Source organism: Mirounga leonina, unplaced genomic scaffold, assembly GCF_011800145.1.
Source record: "Mirounga leonina isolate KUSES-001 unplaced genomic scaffold, KU_Mleo_1.0 Mir_165, whole genome shotgun sequence".
NCBI lineage: Eukaryota > Metazoa > Chordata > Mammalia > Carnivora > Phocidae > Mirounga > Mirounga leonina.
This window is the reverse complement of record NW_023270415.1, coordinates 69,442,206-69,462,096: the sequence shown is the minus strand read 5'-3', so window position 1 is coordinate 69,462,096 and position 19,891 is coordinate 69,442,206. Positions and strand designations below refer to the sequence as shown.

Below are 19,891 nucleotides of genomic sequence, written 5' to 3'. Positions count from 1 at the left end.
GACCAGCACCAAGTGCAAGACCAGCAGCACCAGCACCAGGACCAGCAGCACCAGCAGCACCGTCCACCAACTAACTGATAAGTCCAGGGCCACTGGGTGGAGTCTGCCCAGCGACAACCTGATTTACACCTGTCGTCCCAGAGCAAATGTTGGCATGCTGCTTTCACTCGCAAGGGTCCGGACTCAGAAAGTAGACGGTTTGCCTACCAGTAAGGGGTATGAAGGCCCAGAGAAGAGAGGTAACCTGCCCGAGGTCACACCGTCACCAGGGGCCAAGAAGGAAGCAGAAATGGGTCCCTCAGCTCCAGACAGGGAGGCCCAGTGGTTCTGGCTTCCGAGAGAACTGTTCAAGTCCTGCCCTGAGAACTGCTCTGCCTTTCTGTGTTCCAGTTATGTCAAGAGGAAAACATCAGACTGACCGTGCTTACCCCACAGGTCTGTTCTGGGCTTGGAATGGAATAGTATCTGCCACACGCCCTGCACAGAGTGTGGCTTAAGAAATGGTTTTCATTTCTCTGTCAATGTCCACAGGGTACAGCCCTGCAGATGTGGGGCAGGGACTCAGCGGCCAGAGAGGAGGGGCCCAGCGGAGCCTTATTCCTCACCAGGACCCTTCTGCATCTTCCGATGCAGAGCCCACCCTTGTCCTCCTGGGAGGAGCAGGAGATAACCCAGACCACAATGGGTTTGTTCTGGGGAGCAACCGATAAAAACAGAAGTGGGGTTCTGGGTCATGTGATAAGCGGGGGCACAGCTGCCACAGCAGGAGGGTAGGAGAAAAGAGCAAGAAGATGCAAAGGCCTGGGGGCAGGGCTGCGCCCCCGTGCTCCCAACTCTTCTAGCTGAGGCCCTCAGGCCCCCAGGACTGTTCTGCTCACCACTGCAAACCCAGCCAAGCCTCCCCGTCCTCAGAGTGCTCCCAGACCTTCAACAGCCCCCTCCTCAGACGATTCCCTTCCCTGCCCTGTTTGGCCGTGGTGCGGTGGGCGTCACGCCCATCACAGGGAGCTGCAAATCCCCACCCACCCAAGGGCACAGGCTCCTCGCAGGCCGTGAGCCTCCAGGGGCTGGACCGCAACCCCGGCCCCACTTCATCCTGCCTCCTCACACAGGAGGGAGTCCCTACTGAAAGTCTGTCTCTCCCGGAGGACAGAGAGGGTACCCAGTTCTGAGGAGTCCAAGAGCATTCCTCAGCAGACCGTGCTACACGCACACACGCCCTTCTAAAGACCTCGAAGGAAAAGTCTTTACCCTTCAGCTGAATTGGCGTGATTCAGCATAAAACACCAGGCAGCTCCTGGCTTCCTGCTCAGCGCTCTCATGGATTAGGAATCTCGGGTGAGTTACGTGGCCCCACGAAACCTCCCAATTCTCCGCTATACAATGTGCACACCATTGCCCCCCTAGTAGGACGGTGGGCTGATGAAGGTATATAGATGCTCAACAAGAGAGCACTTCCCTTTTGTCTGTCCTTTTCAGGAACACCGAAATAAAACCACCAAGAGTCACCCTGTGATCTGATCAAGGGAGATACAATAAATAAGTCGCCTCCAGACAAACCTGTTTCCTGACCTCAGAGAGACTGCTTTCCAGGGTGGGGAAGAAAGACACGAAATCAGACAACCTGTGTATGTGAGCAACACATCACAACACATCTAGGCGCTCTGATTGAGAATAGTGGGGAGGGACCATAGGGACCTTATTTCCACTAGGAGATCAGGGAAAGCCTTGCTGAGAAGCGCCCCAGGGCATGAGTGGAACCGGGAACTCAGTCAGAATCAAACCCCAGGCCCTACCTCACTGCGGTCTTGGCAGCCATGTGCCAGGCGGTCCCAGGTGACCTGCACCAGGACACTGGAGGTTTGAGCTGCCATTCTCCCACAGGGAGCCCAACGCTAAGGCAACATCCCTCCGAGTCACCAACATCAGAGCTGCCAAGTCAGGACCGGGGAGGTGGGGGTGGGGGGGCCAGTCCTTCTGCTTGCCAACTGCAGAACTGCCGTCGGCGTTTGCGGCGAAGTCCAAGTCTGACTGCTCCCTCCCTCATGCGGACACAAGGCTCCTTTCCCTTGCCTGTTACTGCCTACTAGCCACTCGGCCTTCCCACAAGTCCAGGGACGGTGATCTCCGATCAACCGTCCATGCCAACCAGTACCCCGTGTGAAGTCCAGCACGACCCACCTGACTCTGGTTCATGGCCCACACAATACCCACCCTCCCCAGAAGCCTTCCCCCAAACCACAGTGACTCCACCACATACACACTATCTGCTGCGTGCCAAGCGCGAGCATCTATTTTGAGATCCTCGACACCAACCCTGCGAAGGATGATGACACATCATTTCTACTGAAGAGAGAGAGGGAAAGCATCCAGCAGTCACTTGGCCTGAGTCACACAGCAGGTATGGGGCAGAGATCCCAGCCCAGGCCTTCTTGCTCCACGGGCAGCCTGAGGACTCTCAACAGTGTGTTTCTCGCTCTAAGCACAGAGCCATGCATACTTGCCCTATTTACCCTCAACGTCTTACCTCATTCACCATCACGCCTTAATGCCCATTCCACAGCAGGAAGATACAATGCTCTGTCTTCAAAACTCACTTCAAGGCCCCTGTGGTCTGGTGTCCGGAGACAGGCCCACGAGCCAGGCAGTCAGGGAAGGCTGACGGGCACGATGACGCCCATCAGCACAGGGAACCAGGGTGCTCCAGGGAAGCTCCTTTCAGTTTCCAGCTGTCTCCCCCACGCACCCAGCACCCGAGCACACACGGAGGGAGGTCAGTAAATGCCATCTCCCCTTGAGAACTGGCTCTGTCACCATGACTTCTGTCCCCCCCAGCCAGGCCAGTGTCACCGAAAGCCCAGGTGAGCACCTGATAGAACACACAGGAGCAGGTGCACGAGGAGGGGATGGGCCTTACGTTTCACAGGGCGCCCTCGGGGAGGCTGGCAGCGACCCAACCAAACACTCATGCGGAAATAAGGGCAGAGATCTCAGGCGTCCCAGGAAGCTGCGGTCCTCTGTCCCCCACAAGCGTCCAGGTGCAGGGATCCGCCAGGCGCTCAGCCAGGGCCTTCCTGAAAACCGCCATTAGCATCCAAACGTGTGATTCCAGAGAATGCTTCCTCCACGGTCCTCCCCCAGGCAGCTGAATATCACTGTAAATCCACAAGGCTCCGGAAATCCTTGAATGCAGCTCCAGGCAACTGACAAGGCACAGCCATCGTAAGGGGCAACTTTTTAATTCCTTTCTGGTCCAAAGATCAGGCCTGGGGATGCAGAGAAGAAAAATCAATCTTGTTACAATCATGGACCCAGAGCAGTAGTCATGTCCTTCTCCCTTCCTTATATTTGACCCTAATACACTTAGAGGGAAACTCACTAAAAATAATGCCCTGTAGGTCTGATCCCCAAACGGAGGTGAGGCAGGAAATCGGGGGGCCTTCAGGGGAGAGTCACTTCGCACAGGCACCAAAGACCTCTCAGATCCGGAACATTCTACTGCTTGGGGCTCCCCAAAACTACCCTGAGAGGTATGCCCATTATCAAGAGGAGGAGAAAAGGTTCAAGAAGGGGTAGGGGGCCAGCTTAGGCAGTCAGCAGTTGGGCCAGGCCTGGCACACAGTCCTGAGCTCCTCTGCTGGGCTGAGAGGTCCTGGCAGAGAGCTGAGGGGGTTGGGGGTCAGCTGGTAGGAAGTAGTTCTTTGTTTTGTTTCTTTTTAAAGACAACCGCAAAGCTCTGGCATCAGGCCAGGCCTCCTCCTGCACCACGAGTGTCTTCGGGGCAGGGCCTGGGGCCTTCTCCTTTTTATATTCCTGTGTGCAGCAATCACTGAGCACCTGCTGGGTAGGTACCCAGGACTGTTCCGGCCTTGCGGGGACACTTCTGCCTCCCCAGCATGGCGTACTTCAACTATCCTCAAGATAACTGAAGAAACACGTGGGTGCAGGATGCAGAGGGCTCGAGGTTCAACAGTCACCACCCACCCAAAGGTAAGAACGACTGCCCCCTACGGACGGCCTATCACTCCCCCTGAAGGCTCAGGCCCACCATTTGATACAATCGCCCCACCACCCTGGGACTCCTGCCTCTATTTTCCAGATAAGGAAACAGAGGCACAGGCCGCTGCCTTGCTCCCAACAGCTAAGAGTGGAGCCTGAATCTGGAGCCGGTGTGTCTCCCAATTCTGTGGGACAAGTGAGGACGCCCACCTGGAGCGACCGTACCTACAACTACCAGGCATTTCACGGGCATAACAATCCTCATTTACTCCTCTAACAACCTTGTAGGTTACAGCCTACTCTTACCCAATTTGAGAGATGAGAAACCAGAGGCCCAGAAAGGTGAAGCAAACTGCCCAAGGTCACGCAGCTGGAAAACCACACAACCCCACGAGCTTGGCCATTTCAGCAACCGTCATCAAGAGCAACTGTTTCGTTCCTGCGGTAACTTCAAATACTTAGTGGCATAGCACAACACAAATTCATTATCTTACACTTTTGGAGGTCAGAAGTCTAGCGTGGGTCTCATCCAGGCATAATTAAGGGGGTTGGCAGAGCTGTTTCTTCTGGAGGCTCTAAGAAAAGTCCGTTTCCTTGCCTGTTCTACCTTCCAGAAGTGGCTCCCTTCCTCCCATCTTCAAATACAGCAACATGGCACCTCTGACCCTGCTTCCACCAGGATACCTCCTTCTCTGACTCTATGGCCTCCCTCCTCCACTTTCAAGGACCCCTATGATTACATGGGGCCCACATAGATGACCCAAGATCGATAACCCCAGCTCACGGTCCTAAGCTTCAATCTTAGCTACAAAGTCCCTCTTGACATGGAAGGCAGCATATTCACCCCCAGGTCCTGGGACCAGGGCATGGACATCTCTTGGGGGGCCATTACTCATAGAAACAACATGCCATCCTCTGTTTTAAACGTTCTTCAGTGGCCAAGGGTCACAGGATGAGCTCCCTTTGTCCCATTTAAACCCACCTGACATAGCTTTTAGACCCAAGAGAGAGGTGGGTTCAAAAGGAAGTTTAAGTATCTAAATATCAGCCCCTAAGAGAGAAATACAGGATAGTGGTTAAAACATCAACGTTTGCAGTCAAACTAAGAAACTCACTAGCTATGTTACTCAGGGAAAATGGTTTTAGCCCTTAGTTTTCTCATCTGTAAAATGGGGGTGAGTCACACCTACCCACTTCTTAGACCTAGGAGGCCGGGGGGACGTCATCACCATAAAGTGCTCAGCATGGGGCTGGGCACATATTAAGAGCTCGGTTAGCCATTGTTTCATGCTGCAAATGAATGAGGCCTCCCGCAGGTCAAGCACAGCCTCAGCTCCTACAGCAACCAGCGCCGAGAGCTGCCGGCCCAGGGTAGCAGCCAGGAACGGCAGGGCACCAGAATGTCGGGCGCAGAGTCCTGGGGGGCTGAGAAGGGCTGCTTCCAGCAGGAGGGGGCAGTGACTTGTGGTACCAGCCCCAGTCAAAGGCAAGGGGAGAGGAGGAGGGACACAGGCAGGGCTGGAGGCACGTCTGTTTTGTTGGGTCCGGTACATTAAAGCTCTGTCACCTGGGGAAGAATTATTACGTGGTCTGCTGGGTATCACTGCAGCCAAGCAGTGGAACCCCCACCCTGAGGAGGTGGCCCACCACAGCCTTCACCCGCAAGAACTCGGGGTGCTGCACGGAACTTCCCTCTCAGGGAGCATTTTCACTTCCTCTGCTACGTTGATTCCCTTCTAGGCATTTATTTGCTTTTCCTAATGGATTGGCCAAAATAAAAAATGATGGTCAATACCCAGGATTGGCTTCTTAGGTGGCACTGGCATCTTTTTTGTAAAAGACTTTATTTGAGAGAGAGAAGGAGAGAGAGAGCACAAACAGGCGGAGGGTCAGAGGGAGAAGCAGACTCCCCGCTGAGCAGGGGGCCCGATGCAGGACTCGATCCCAGGACCCCGGGATCATGACCTGAAGCTGAAACCAAGAGTCCAATGCTGAACTGACTGAGCGACCTGGGCGCCCCAATAAATAAATCTTTTAAAAAAGTAAGACGTGAACACATAAGCAGGTTAAATGCATCTATGCTGTGGGAAGTCAGGACAAAGTGATCCTGAGTGAGGTGGGACAGACAGTGACCGGAAGGTATCAGGTGCGGCTCCTGATACACTCATGACCTTCCATTCATGCAGGTGCTGGCCACACACCCATGTGCCATCTGTGAACACTTACCAAGCCATCCACATACTTAGGATACACGGATTTTCTAGTGCATGTCACACCTCAATGAAAAGTTGGTTAACGTTTTTTTAGTGTGTCCTGTGTAAGTACGCTGCAGACTCCAGAACAATTCTCAAGGCCTGGGAATCGGCACTTGACAGCTTTCTCTGCCCCTCCGTACTTTCACGGCCCACTGCCTTGCAGCTGACCCTGCCCCCAGAGGGCCGGGAACATTCTGCAAATAAACGTGTTCTGGCCTGGTGGCACGGAATCCTGCTTGGAACTGCCCTACAAGAAAATGCAGCCCCCAGCCCCATTCTCTTGGCTGAGTCTCTCTCTCTCTCCTCTGCCTCCTGGGCTGTCTGGCCCAAACAGGTCATTTCCTTCTTGACCCTCCCTAGTTCCACCAGCTGGCCCCCCTGCAGTGGGCATTTTGAAGAAAAACAGAAAGAGGCCGCCTCCATTTCCTACCCAACACTTGAGACCGCACGTTTGTACACCAGTAACCCTTAAATGCGGGATGCACGGAGGGATGCTCTGGGAACTGGAAGATTCCAGGTGTCCTGGGTTGGCCCAGAGCGGTGAATGGGGGTCCAGGGCACGGACTGTGCAAAGCCAGGTCAGCTGGCCCCTGGCACCCACGCGTGAGAGAAGCACGGTCTGCAGTGGGGGCCGGAGGGAGCATCTCCCAGGTGTGCCTGGCTGCATGCTGTCCCCTCTCTGCTGCTCGGCGTCCCGGACTCCGTGGGGCGCTCTCCCTCTCCTCCATCTCTGCTCTTGCAACAGCGATCAGTCGCATTGTCCACGTCAGCCGGAGCAAGCATCAGCAGATGGTGACCTCAGCACCTGTGGACGCTGGCCTCGGGTGGGGCAAAGCAGCGGCCATCGGGCAGGACACAGCAGCTCCCGGACACTCTGAGCGGGCCCCCCCGACGCTTGGGAGGTAGGATTTCTTCGTCGCTGATGCCACAGAAGAGGTGTCTACTTGATCTTTCTCTGATGAAGGGAGAGGCAGTGATTCTGCTGGTCGTAGTCACACTGTCTCTCTGTGATACCCCGAGAGCTGGGGCCCGCCTCACCTGGGAAGATAAATCACGGAGATCTATTCCCAGAGAAAGCAGCAACTGTCCTCCCACTGACAGACTCTATTCTTGCTTCATTTCAGTTTCTCCCTGGCGTGTGCTGGGAAGACACGGATCGGCTGCTCTGGAATTCCCAAGCCTCCAGCACACACTCCCCCTTGCACTCACCCAGTTCATCAACCAGGGGATGCAGGGGGCGGGGGGCATGAGGTGGGGCTTGTGGGCAAAATAAACCGGGTATGAATCGCGATGCCGTGGTCAGTCACTGGCTGTGGGCACACGCCTTAAGCTCTCTGAACGTGTTCCCTTGTCTACTTAATAAAAATAAGGAATTGGAAAGGCATGTCCTCTGAGGTCCACACGTGGATGAGAGGCTGTCTCTGAGACACTCAGCACGCACAGCTGCCCGAGGGGGGCTCAAAGCTCACATGGACTAGCAGCTTCAGACAGCCCGATCCACCAGTACTTTGGTCATTCCCACCAGTTAGGCATGAGAGGTGCAAAGTGAGCCCAGTCCCGTTCACTCATGTTAGTGAGAGTCTGATGATCCTCTGTGCCGTGTCGGACACCGTGGGCTTACACAGGAGGGGCAAGGGAGCCCCCCCAGCATGAGCCCTTCTACGGCCAGGTACCCTCACCTGCACTCCGTTAAGGGAGCCCTGCTCACAGCGCTGATGGACACTGGTTAGAGCTGGCCTTCAGAAATACCGGCATTTGGGTTCAGCCAGGCTCCAGAAGTCCTGCACGGCACGTGGGAACTCGACACCTGCTCATTAAGGGTTGGCTGGAATAATGCTGGGAGCTGGAAATCACGCCAATCGAGAAAGGCAGGATCTTTGCCTTCAGGGAGCTTCCAGGCCGTACCAAGAGACCCAGAGAAGTGAACGTGCAGACAGTGCATGTCCGTAACTGAGCACACTGGGTGGTGTCCAGGCTGTGATGGTGGTGTGCCCGGAGCCAGGGCAGAGGAGGAGAGACTAGAACCTACCGGATGTGAGAGGCCCCTGCACGTCAGAGTGGGAGAAACCTTGGAATAATCTGGTTCGATTCCCTCACTGAGCAGCTGAGAAATGAGGCCCAGAGAGGTAAAGTGACCTTACCAGAGAGGTAAAGGCCCAGCTAGGACCTGTGGGATGCAGAATGAGAAGCAAATCTCAAGTGAGAAGGAGAGCTGGACACACAGCACCTCGGAGGGGAGCAGCTCCTTAACTCGGTAGGTGCAGGGTGCTGTCAGCAGAAGGCAACATGAGCAGAGGCTTGGCAGGGCAGGGAAGAACCACACCTCCTGAGGGCTTGTTCAAGAGCATGGGCCGCAGTAAGTCATGTCACCTCAACAACGCTGTGAGGTGTGAACCCATGTTCAAATGAGGACGAGTGTCAGAGATCAGGCTGAGATATGAGCCCACGCACCCTGCCTCCAGAGCCTTTTTGGTTTTTTGTTTGTTTTTAAAAATATTTTATTTATTTATTTAATTGACAGAGAGACAGCGTGAGGGGGAACACAAGCAGGGGGAGTGGGAGAGGGAGAAGCAGGCCTCCGGCCGAGCAGGGAGCCCAATGCAGGGCTCGATCCCAGGACCCCAGGATCACGATCCGAGCCGAAGGCAGTCGCCCAACCAACTGAGCCACCCAGGCGCCCCTCAGAGCCTTTTTGTTTAACCACGAGGCTGCCCTGCCACAGAAGGGTAATGTGGGGGGACAGACTGGGGGCAGGGTGACCGCATAAGAAGATTCCAGAAGACAGAGATGCTGGAAAGGTCAACGAACAGAGACTCCCCGGGCAACATGCCCGCCAGCCTCGGGGCTGTCGTGACAGGAATGGGGAGCTGGTCTCCCCAAAAACCAACTGACCCCGACTGCCTCTCCCCACCCACAGGTGAGAGGACAAACCTGTGAGTGGTACCAGTGAGGACATGGCACTTCCCACAAACTGTCCTCCAGACCCGCGAGAACTGAGGCCCCGAACAGGTTCAGGGATCCAAACTGTCCTAACAGCAGGTCCCTGGGTTCCCTCACAGTGACCTTCTGTGTCATTAGCTAGAACAGATCAGAGAGGAATAACAACAGCAATATTTAGAGAGAGAAAGAGAGGCAGACAGAGGGCAGGGGAGGGGAGGCTATGCCAAGGGACAGACCCAATGTTTACCCGTGACACTTGGAGGTTCACTTCTGGAACCCCCATCCATACCTGCCAAATGGGTCCTGCCTCACAGAGTTGGGGGGGATCAGAGTTGGCCTGTGTAAAGCCCTTTCACATAGTAGGTCCTCAGTGAAAGAAGGCTTCCACCTACTCAGCTCCCCGCCACCTCCCTCTAGAGCTTCAAGGTGATTCAGATACTGAAAAGGGCTGAGAAAAATCACCAACGCTTTCCTTCTACAAATGACAAAACTTTAAGGTTTGGGAGTATTTTTTGTCCACTTCCTTTTGTTTGCCTTTGCCCACAATATCCCTCCAGGAAAGGTCAACAAAGACCCGAATGTCCATCAGATCCCCATGAAAAAGGGGGCAAAGTACCCTGGAGCAGAACCACCAAACAATGACTCAAGGAGGCAATTGTTCACAGAACAGCAGGACCTGCCCTTGAAGATAGAGTACAGAGGTTCTCAGGCAAGCATGTTCTCCAGGAAAGAAACTTGGGAGACTCAAGATCTCACGTGGGCCCCTGCCTGCAAAGAGCTTCACATCTCATTAAAGAAACGGGCCAATGAGAAACCATCCACTTAAGGACTACACCAACAATTGCAGCCCACGTGCCCTGGGGCCTCAGGGAGCTCCACACGGGACTGCCACTGTTCCCATGACGATCACTTGGGCCCTGAGAGAGATGTCAGTTGGGAGGAAGGAAAAAGATGCTCAGGGTAAGAGCAAGGGTTAATGCTCAAAACAGCATTGACTAATCGCCAATCACAGAAGAGATCCCTGTAATTCCCCCATTTAATGCCCATTAATGATCACAACCTGAGGGACAGGACTCCTATCCCAAAATGACAGAAACAGCAGCGTGGAAAGAGCAGGCCCCTTGCCCGACGTCACACAGCTAGCAAGGGGGTGGGGGGCGGATGGAGCCCAGCACCACGGGCTGCACGGTCCCTCGGGTCCATGCCTGCCCCAAGCCCCCGCCTCCCTTTAGCATCTGGATCCCATTCTGGGGCCATTCACTCGATTCCTCAAAACAGAGCTTCCCACCAGGCGATCCTGCTGTCCCTGCCCTTTCCCACACCCCACAGCTCACACATCCCATAATCACCACCTTTGTTCCAACTCCTCTTTAAAACCTGGATTAGCTGGGCTTCCGGGGAGGTCACGCTGTGACTCTGGAATGCACTTCTGACTTTCACGGAAACCGGTCTTACTTCAAGCCACACAGGCACATGTCACTAAGTAAACCAGGGCCATCTACCTTGGCCCCAGGACGCGGATGAAACCCAAAGTGGAGGGAGTGGGGCAGGAGGAAGAGACCACGGAACAGAAATCCAACGGGCTGGGCGCGAGGCACAGGGAGCCCACGCCGCCGAGCTGTCCCCCAGGCTTGCCAGGCAGGAAAGGAGCTGTGTCCGTCTGCCCGTCTACCAGCGAGCCCCGTGGGGAACCCTAGTGGCTCCCACTCTCGCCCCCTGCCCCCCCCACTCAGAAGGTGCACCCCGCCATGTCCCAGCTCACCAGCAGTAGGGGGTCAGGAGCCGCAGAGTGTCCAGGCAACCCGAACACTAGGGAAAGACAGCAGAAGGGAGGGAGGGGAGAAAAGGGAACAAAAGCAATCAAGAAGCAGCAGAGATGAAAATTCACCAAAAACGTGTCAGAACAGTAGTCCAGAAAAGAAGCCTGACAAGGAACTCAAGTGTCCAGAGCTCCGTGGACCTGGGTGGCATTCCAACATTTGTGGTGGTGGTGGTGGTGGTGGTGTGTGTGTGTGTGTGTGTGTGAGAATCACTCGCACCTACCGAGGGCCTACAGGGCAGTAGGCACACAGAAGGCTTCTCTGGGCCGTGGGCTCGCAGCTGAGTGGCCCTCATGATCACTGGGGACTTGTTCCAGTACAGACCCCCGAGGTCCACGCACAGCAAGGCTGGTCAGTAGGCCTGGGCTGGGGTCGATTCCATGGGTCCCCCAGGTGGTAGGGATGCAGGGGTGCTGCAGAACTCACTGGAGAAAGCCCGGTCCAGGAGTGAGCCTGCAGCCTGAGATGAGTGTGGGCACCTGCTGCTGGGCATGGTGGGAGGCGGGGGCCGGGGCCTGCCCTCACTGGCATCCTCTGTGCCGGCCCGTGCAGGGCTCCTGACGCCCAGGGTCTCGCACTGTCCCCACCCAGCCCTTGGAAGTCGTCCCAGGGTGTATCTGGCAGACAAGCAGCTCCGGCCCACCAGGGCGGGTTGTCCGAGTTCACCGAACCAGGACCAGCAGAATCGGGAACTTCCTTTTGTCTCAGAGAAGAAAACAGAAAAGGAATACATGCACTCTAAACTCTTGAGCACATAGGGAGGTTTAGAGGAGACCAGAAAAGAAGCAGAGTCCTGAGTGCTCAAGACTAGCCACATGTGGCCACACTCTTGCGATCCTTCAGACGGGCTCCAGGGAGCACGTGGCCTCGGTGATCTGCCTGGCTGCCACCAACGTCACACTGGAGGAGACACGGATTCGGATGGCGGAAGAAGGGACCACGAGTGACTTTCCACAGTCACGTGGCCAACTGACCAAAGACTTGACCAGAACCCGGTCCCCTGACTTCACGGTCACCACAGGGCCCTCGGCAGGCTCGGCACAGCTCAGCGTTCCTGCTCCCTCTCCTGCAAGCTCGCGGGCACCCGGAGGGTCATGGCCAAAGCGACGGTGCACGGGGAGAGCACCGCAGCGCCTGGGCACACGCCGGAAGCGGAGGACCTGCCGTTCAGGAGGAACCGGGTCGCTGGACATGTCTAATCATGTCACTCCCCTGGCTCAGACCTGCAGGCTTAGTCAACGGTCTCACAGTCAGGTCCAAGGTGACGCCCTGAGCTACCGGTATGGAGCGCCCTGTAGGTCAGAGGCTGCATGCCCCTCAATCACTCAGTGCCCCTACACGTAGACACCAGTCCCGTCCCGGCACATGGGTGACAAAACCACAATCCCAGTAACACAGGGGTAATAACACCAACGGGACTAAGGCCCCACAGTCCGAGCTCTTAAGCTTTCAGCCTCAGCTACAGCATCCTCAGCACTCTGGCCACACTGGACATGCCACTTGCTGACCCTCCTCGGGGCATCTGCTTCCACTGTCCCTCCAACTGTTCAGCCCTCTTGGTGAACTTCTACTCATCCTGCAAAGCCCTTTCCCTCCTCTGTGCAGCCTTCCCAATTTTCTCATCATCCCTCTGTGCCTCACAGCTGAACCCACTGCTGCCCCTCCCTGAGGACTCCCACAGCACAGTGACAGACACCATGTGGATTTTAACTTCCAAGCCTGTCATCTCCTCTGGCCCGATGGCTCTGCCTGGTACCCCAATAATCAGCCCTGGGATGTTCTAAAAGCATGCAGGCCTCACTCTCTCCGTATCTCCGGCCTCACGCTGAACTGCCAACATCTGTAGGTAGCCCTGAGCTTCCTCCATTACAATCTGCGAGGGAGTGGCCCGAGGACAGCAACTCTATCATCCTTAAATTCTTTATGTCCCAGAACCTAACATGGCAGCAAGCAGATGCTCGACGAATGTTCACACTGGATATTCATTTACCGTGTTAGTTACACTGTTTGGCCAGAATGATGGAGACTGTTTCTAATAGAGAGACGGCAAAAAGATTCCAAAAGAAAAGTGGACGATGCCCAACCGATTTCCCAGAGGGAGTGGAGCAGAGAGATGCACGAAGATTCTGGAAGGAAAATATCCCCTTTGGAAACCCAGGCTCTGTTTGCATTCTGCCTCCATTATTCACTGTGTACCCCAGGAGGCTTATTTAGCATTTTCATGGTCTGCCTTCGTCCTCAGAAATTAACAACTGTCCTTACTTCACAGGACTGCTTGGGGGATAAAAAGAGATAATCCATGCTAAGTGCACAGCGGTCCCTCACACACAGAAAGCACTCAATAAATATTAGCTAATATTACTACCCATGGCCTCCCACCCGCCCACCCCCCACCCCCCACGGGCAGCTCAATACCTGAACATTAACCACTGTCATTTCTTAGCAGCCAAGAATGCAGCGGAATGGTAAACATTTTCCCTGTGCTTCCAGAAATTAAAAGGGGGTCTCCTTTCTATTCATTTTCCGAATTAAGGATGAGAAAGTGTCGTCCTTGAGCTAATTCAGTGCGCCAAGCACACTCAGGTCGTGCAGGTAAATGACTGGCAGGGGACACACGGTGTGTGTCATGGGCTTTTCGGGAGTCTGCAGGGAGGAACGTGTATTCCGTCTGAACTTGCCTGACTTTCTCTAGAACCCTTGGGAGGACACACCCAAGACCAGAGGCTGGCCCATGTCTTGGGACACCGCAGACATGCTGGCAGGACAGCCCCATGTCCTTGCCTAACCTGGGCAGGAGAGCCAGAGCTAGCCAACACCAACAAGCGGAGAAGAGAGCAAAAGCTGGGGCAGAGACAGCAGCTCAGTCGTGCAGCCAGCAACCGAACGGAGAACGCACAGGGCTTCTCTAGACACTCTGCTCTCCCGACTCTGGATTCCTAGAAGATCAGAAGCAAAGGGGTGGGAATGGGGACAAAGAATAGAACTGAACCCACATTGGGCCAGTGACAGCCCTGGACGTAACTTCACCAAACACCTCCGCAAACTCTCCTGATGGCACTTGGGGCGGGGGGGGGGGGGGAAGCAGGACTTTTCCCCTCGCGTGAGACCTTTAGAAACTGAAAGAGTCGAGCGAGGATTCCAAGCCAGGGTTTTCTGACTCCTTCCATTAACATTCACTGCCAAAGGACAGGGATGACATTCTACGAAAAGGTCACTTCCTACTTTTCAATTTCCGTAGTGGTTGAGGTTCTTTTTCAATAAGCATATATTTTTAATACGATCAGGAAAAAATATGGATGTTTTGCTTGGTTTTGCTTTTGAATCACCATCTGGCACTAGAATCTGTGGCTAGTCTTCTCTGGGGGCCAGGACAGTTCCTGGCTGTAGGTCCAAAAGCACCGAAGAGCCATATCCTAATCATTTCTTTGCATGAAAGATATCCTGCCCACACTGAGGGGCAGTCCCACACTGCACCTGATCCAAACGGACTCCTGCCTATGGAGAGATAAGGGGCGGGGACCCTGGGCACCAGGAGTCCCGCACATCCGGTTGCAAACCCCAACCTATGGTGATGCCGCAGGGCAGCCTGGGCACCCGAATCTACCTGCTCCCACCCCCACCCCCACCCCCACGAACTGGAGCGAGGGCTGAGAGGGGACAACCACACTGGGACAAGAGAGAATGCACATTCTTCCCCAGCTCTGGGAAAGGGTCATAGAACCAAAATAACCTGCCACCCAATTTCCTAAGCTGTGGAACAGGGTTACTGTGCAGACGGCAAAGGCTAAAATTCAGTGCTTCCTCAAAACTCTTCCACCCCCATGATCTGTATGACCAAACACAGAGGTGGTGTGACACTGGGGGTGGAGGTGGGGGGTTCCCGGTCCTCCTGTAAGTTTATTTCATTATACAAGTTTTCGTATCACTGCTCCCACCCCCCAGGAGTAAACCCCACACTCATCCTGAGGTCTGCCATCCCTGGGAACGCTCCTGGGCATCCAATCCACAGGTTGTCTGGCGCTGACCCTAGGCTACAAGGTCCACGTGTGTCATCTGCTTCGGAGTGTCAATTTCCAACACACACCTCCTGGGGTGCCCTGGCCCAGCCCCCATCCAGCAATAACCATTCCTCTGCATGTCAGATTCCTGCTTTCTCTCCCTGCCTTTTTTTTCCCTTGTGGAGGGGATAGATAGAGCATGGTTACTCAACCCGCCTACACGGGGATGTGAAGAGAGTCTAAGAGGACAGGAAAGGATTCAGCTTCACCCTGTGGGCTTCCTGCCCTTCCCTGCTACTGGACGGAGGAGGACGTCCGGGGGGAGATGTGACGTGACCATTACAGGGTTAACAGGAAATGGGGCATATGCAGCAACGCTACCTCTATCTTTGGCAAACAATAAGCTGCTAACATTCTGGGCCAGCGATCATGCACTGAGGCTCTGCACACATTATCACGTTTAATCCTCGCCATCACCCAAGACAGGTTCACCCGTTACAAGTAAGGACACCACCGAGGTCCAGGACCTTGAGGCTGCTTTCTCAAGGTCACAGAGCTAGCAAGTGGGGAGAGGAGGTTCCTCTGGCTGAAGAGGATGTTGGCTTGGGCCAGGGCATGCCAAGCTGGAGTCCCAGTTTCACAGCATGCATCATCTTCCTTCACCCGGCACTGCTTACCGAGCGTCCACACTTGCAGAGAGGGAGTGGGCTCCTTCTCCCTTCCACCGTCTCCGCTCCAAGGGAGGCTGGCTCTGTGTGGGTGACAGTCTCAGGACTTTGCCCCTGCAGGCTCCCTGCCAAGCTTGGCCTTCCTGGGCTCGAAGCTGAGCCACTGGAGTCTCTGCCCCCACATCACGTGGTCTCTTTCCCTCGTCTCTCCAGAGCATTTCCCTCTGTGCTCCTGTCTCTCCTCTAAGCACACCACTCATCGGATTGAGGGTGCACCCTGATCCACGCTGACCTCATCATAACTAACTCCATCTGCAAAGACCCTATGTCCCAACAAAGCCACATTCCGAGGTCCCAGCAGACACTGATTTTGGGGGTGGGGGGGATGTTAGCCAACCCAGTATGGCTGTCCACTGTGGCTTTCTACTACCAAGTAATGAGCATCCTCAAACTTGAAGTTACTGGAGCTGCAGGAACTGGTGCATACACACAGATCCTCTAGCTCGCGGGAACACAGGAAGAAGAAAATCCTGATGGAAACTGGTTGGCTCGGTCTCACACCTTTGTTCCTCTGACTTTCAGTGTTAGTCAAACACTACAAAGCTTAATACTAAGTGATGAAACTTAAATAATTAATAAATGATAGCATTAGCATCGTTCTGTTGTTTAATAATAAAGAAGAACGTCAGCTCCATGATTTACTAATGACAGCTTCAGTAATTGATTATTAATATGTAATATGCAAACTGTTGGCCCCGTCCCTGGGCCCCATCCTGAACCTGGCCCCCGACCGCTGGTCAGGGTCATCTCTGCCACCAGCGCTGCCCTAAGCTGCAGCCCACCGGTCCCCCTCAGCAGTCCACCAGAGGCAACTCCCCAGCCACTCCTCCGCGCTGAGGACACAGCGGTGCCTGTGGGTGTGTGTCCAGGGGAATTTTAAGTCATTCTGAAAGCCTAGTAAACTCCTCAAAAGTAAAGAGATGGCACTAAAAATGAGAAACATGTGTAGAGGAAAGAGGACCAGGGTGCAGAAGTACACAGGCAGGACCACTAAAACACATGCTACAAAGGGAAATTGGTTAAACAAACTTTGATGCTTCTATACACCGAAATGTTCTATATGTAACCATGTAACTATGCCCCCATATTCTGGAAATACTCAGAGCGTTTGTTTCTGGGGCGGGGCGGGGTGCAACTCACATTTTCCATTCCCCTTTTCAGAGTGGAGGGGGCCCCAGACCCTCAGGCCACGCCACCAGTTCTTCACCCGACAACCCTGTGCCCTGGGCAACCTCACCTCCCGCCTTAGCACCGCCTCACAGGACAGTGATTAAATTACCTGAGTAACCATCTGCAAAGGACCTAGAACAGCTATAATTTTTTTGTTAAACAATTTATTTTATAATAAGAAAAAAGTGAATCATTGAGAAAGTCAAGGAAAAACGACTAGCGGATGAGCTAGTGGATGAGCAGGGCAGGTATCATGCCCCCATGGCTAAGTGGTTCCCTTTTCTTATATGTTCCCTTCATAATGGGGGGGGGGGGGCCTTCCTACCCTCCAGGAAGGTGCAGTTTAGATTTACCAGGGGCAGCACAAGGCAATTTTATTAGAGGGCCTCCGGCACATTTACATTAAAAGAGATGCCCCAGAAGGGGTGACTTCTACCGGGTCCCATTTCATCACCCCGCCCCCACCAGGCCCCAGGCCCCCAGCACATCTCCATTAAAAATGAGACTGCACAGCCTCCAGGGCAGGCCTCCAGATTAATTTTTCACCTGGAACCAAGGCCAGCCGGAAGGGCATTACCATCCCAATGGCTCTCTCCTTTGTCAGCGGAGGTAGGAGAGCCTCTCGGAAATGCAGGAAAAGCCGGGCTGGTTCAGCAGAGCCCTTCCAGAACAGAGCATCCTCCGGGAGCACTAGGAGGCAGGCATTTGCAATACCCCTCATTGTTATTCCAGCCTGAACCCCAGGTTAGTGTGGAGGAATGTGCACCTCAAGATCAGCGCTCATGCTCCCCACGAAATTCCTCACCTCTCACCTCTCCCACTGGGGGAGGGGTGCCTGGGCGAGTTCCAGGCAGAGGAGTGGGTGGTCGGGTTTGCACATAAAAGGACTGGCAGGCTGCAGAGTCTTGGTCCCACCGCCCCCCTACATTCCCCAGCAAGTGAGGCCCTCCCCCTGCATCCTCCCTGACAACTTGACCCTGCTGAGGCCGGACACAAACCCTGGCAGCATCCCCAGCCAGTCCCCACATTTTGGGTGACGGAGCCTGAGGAGGCCCAGGCAGCTCCGGAGAGGACAGAGCAGGGCATCTGAGGCCAGCTGAGCCAGGCCCTGCGCAGAAGTTACTCAGTAGCCCTGTCATTCAGGTGAGCAGCCCACACTCGGCCCAGGTGCTGATGAAGACGGGAGCTGTCCGACCTTGGGTTTAAGGAGGAATGTCAGCCTACACGGTGAACCGAAACCTTAAACACAACACACACACAACACACACAAACCCTTGCAGACACAGTGCACTTTCTGCTAAAATGGCCCAGACTTCTAAAAGATAAACCTTAAGGCCCCACCCCACCATGTACCTCAAACAGTGTGAAAAACCTGCAGGTCCCCAAACAGGAGGCAAGGCGCTTAACCTCTTTGGACCTGAGTCTGTTCGCCGGTGACAGTACAGAGGACAGTCTATATAGAATGTAACACCGTTGATGCCCTCCAGAGATGCCTGCGTTCACTAGCAGATAAGCGAGCCCCCAACACAAACTAAGATCTCTGAGAGGGCTTCTGACACTGCTCCTCCACCCCTCAGCAACAGCAGGCCCCTGGCTCTGTGCCCTCATCAGACCAAGTTCGCCCGGACCCTGCAACATTCTCCCAGCCCACCCTCCTACTAAACCAGCGTCCTACTCCAGGCAGGTGCCTACTTTACGCCCCTGTTCATCTCCAGGCTCCTAGCAGGCTCTGACCAGGTAGGGGTGGGCAGTGTCTGCTTTCCAAGTGTGGACCAGCCAGGCCAGGCCCGGAGCAGGTAAGCAGTGGGCCTCAGCTTGGGGCCAGGGTCACCTCTATCCAGCCCCCTGGCTGATACCTTATCCCTGGGGCAGGAGCACAAAAGAGGATGGGGGGCGGGGGTGCACGTTCCCTGCACAGGCAGCTTCGGGGGGGCCTTATCAGCAGGCCGGGGACATGTGTCGAGGAAAGATTGAGAAAGTGCTGGGCTCTGAGCTGAAGCACAGCCATGGCTTCCAACCAGCTTAAAGAAATACCAAACTCCAACAGACCAGCAATTAAAACAGCAGGGTAGGAGGGGTAGGGGTCCCAAAACACCTAATGCACCTTTAGGCCACCCTTCCCAGGCTGCCCTGAGCCAACGCCGGGCTTTCAGAGGGGTGGGTAATGGGCACTGGGCATTCACCCAGGATGTTTTCTCATACAGATCTCAGACCACCTGGTTACCCAAGCCATCCTTGCCAGGCCACCAGGGAGGCCTCGGTCTCCGTCAACAGTGATCACCCCCCAACAAAGGGTCGCCTGCCAGGGCCGAAGCCAAGGGGACACTTGCTCTGACAGTCTCCAGCTGCCACGCCCCATGGCACAGGACACCTAGTGTGGCCACCAAATGCTTCACCCACTACATGGGCTTCCTAGGGTCGCCAGAGCAAATCACCACAAGCTCGGGCCTTCGAGACCTACAAATTTACTATCTTACAGTTCTACAGTCCAAAAGGGGTCTCACTGAGGGTCAGCAGAGCTTCATTCCTTTCTGGAGGCTCTAGGGGGGGCTAATTCCTGATTCCTTGCCTTTCCAACTTCTAGAGTCCGATAAGACTACTCCCCTGGCTCAGGGCCCCTTCCTCCACCCTGAGAGCCGGCATATCGACTTCTTACATCACTCTGACCTCTTCTGCCTTCCTCTTCCACTCTTAAGGACCCTTGTGATGACATCAGACCCATCAGAAAATCCAGGATAATCTTCCTAATTCAAAATGAGCCTTCGTTCCATCTACAACCTGAATACCCCTTGACCACATAACATGCAATATACACGGGCCCAGAGATTAGGATGCAAATGGGGCGGGGGGGGGTGCGCATTATTCCCCCGGCCACACCCACATTTGTGCCAGGCCCCAGGCTGCTGCTAAGTACCTACAAAGCCCCCAACCCCCGAAAAAGCCTGTCTGGACCTGATCCAGAGGCTCCCGGATGGTCCCAA

At 54.8% G+C, this 19,891-nt stretch overlaps 1 long non-coding RNA gene across 6 annotated transcripts in view; it reads right to left on the bottom strand.

Moving 5' to 3' along the window:
* LOC118015213 overlaps positions 1-19,891 on the bottom strand; it is a 185,695-nt gene that overhangs the window by 158,063 nt on the left and 7,741 nt on the right. For 5 of the 6 annotated variants that reach the window (XR_004680575.1, XR_004680576.1, XR_004680579.1 and 2 more), the window contains exon 1: positions 2,528-3,677. This is a non-coding gene — a long non-coding RNA (uncharacterized LOC118015213). Of the gene's footprint in view, positions 1-2,527; positions 3,678-6,684; positions 7,293-19,891 lie in introns of those variants that run through there. The other variant, XR_004680574.1, reaches the window with a different exon arrangement.